This window comes from Fukomys damarensis, unplaced genomic scaffold (assembly GCF_012274545.1).
Source record: "Fukomys damarensis isolate Sample0158 unplaced genomic scaffold, DMR_v1.0_HiC HiC_scaffold_7, whole genome shotgun sequence".
Classification (NCBI taxonomy): domain Eukaryota; kingdom Metazoa; phylum Chordata; class Mammalia; order Rodentia; family Bathyergidae; genus Fukomys; species Fukomys damarensis.
In genome coordinates, this window is record NW_022900919.1 from 41,328,456 (window position 1) to 41,329,811 (window position 1,356).

The 1,356-nt window shown below is 39.1% G+C and overlaps 1 non-coding gene across 1 annotated transcript; it reads right to left on the bottom strand.

Moving 5' to 3' along the window:
- Positions 1 to 884: 884 nt before the first annotated feature.
- Positions 885 to 991, bottom strand: LOC117285255. The gene has a single exon (XR_004516238.1). It is a non-coding gene; the product is annotated as a U6 spliceosomal RNA (small nuclear RNA).
- Between the last annotated feature and the right edge of the window lie 365 nt (positions 992 to 1,356).

Here is a 1,356-nt window from a genome sequence, read left to right on the forward strand (position 1 = left end):
TTGTATTAACTTGAAGAAACAGAGATGAAACAGTGTAATCATATAACGTGAACCCAGTTAATACTGCAAATCTGATGGGCATCTGAGTACAGGTGGTAGAGACTGCTCATCCAGGACCGGAACCATCCTGAGCCCAGAATTATGAGCCACCAAATCGTTATGGGTTTTTCATTTATTACTTTTACTAGTACATTTTAGGTATACAATATGGTGACATTCACCATTGGGAATCTGTGCTTTTACCTGATATATCTTGGTTCTTATTTTTTCCCCATTCCACTACCCTCCTTTCAACCCCTCCACCCCTCCCCTTTTACAAAACTTTGTATCTATTTTTGCCTTTTCTCATACTTATTCCTTTCTTTCTTTTCCCCTACCCCTCCCACCTCCCCTTCTCGTTTGTACCTTTTCTTCCTATTTCACATTACCTATTATACATTTTGATCCTTATCTACACTTTCAGTTTCTTATACCAGAGAAACTATTTGGTATTTACACATTTGTGTCTTACTTCACTTATGAGTATGGCCTCAATTTGCTTCCATTTAGCTATAAATGTCTCTAGCTTCTCATTCTTTATGGCTGAGTAGTACTCCATTTTATAAAAAAATACATTTTCTTTATCCACTCTCCAGCTGATGGGCAGTTGGACTGTTTCCAAGTTTTAGCTTTTACAGATTGTGCCGCTATAAACTTGGGTGCACATATATCGCTTTGGTGTGATTCTTTTAATTCTTTTGGGAGGATACTTGGCAGGGGAATAGCTGGATCAAATAGAACCTCCAATCCTCATTGTTTGATGTATCCCCATACTGATTTCCACAGTGGTTGCACCAGTCTACATTCCCTCGGACCGCTCCACCAGCATTTGTTGTTGGTTGAAAAAAATAACGGAACACTTCACTAATTTTCATGTCATCCTTGCACAGGGGCCATGCTAATCTTGTCTGGATTGTTCCAATTTTAGTATATGTACTGCTGAAGTGAGCACTATTGTTTTACTCTACTAGATTTGGAGTGGCTTGCCACACAGATATAGATAATTGATGCAATGATCCTGTGAAAGTTAAGTAGGTATTTTATGTCTCAGTTTCCCCTAAATAAAATGCAGAAGGAAACAGGGCCTGCTTAAAGAGTTGCTGAGAGGATGTAACAAATTGATACAAGTATGGAAAGTGCTGCTTATAACAACTAACAGCTCAATACATGTTGTTCTTACTGGCTTTAGCTTGAATGGAGTATAGAGTATGGTGTGGTAATACGAGGGGGTCCTTAAAGTCGCCCTAAATGCATTATTCCAAGATCCAGCAGGGAAATTGCTTAATGAATGCATCTGTGGGAACAAGGACTGGGGAG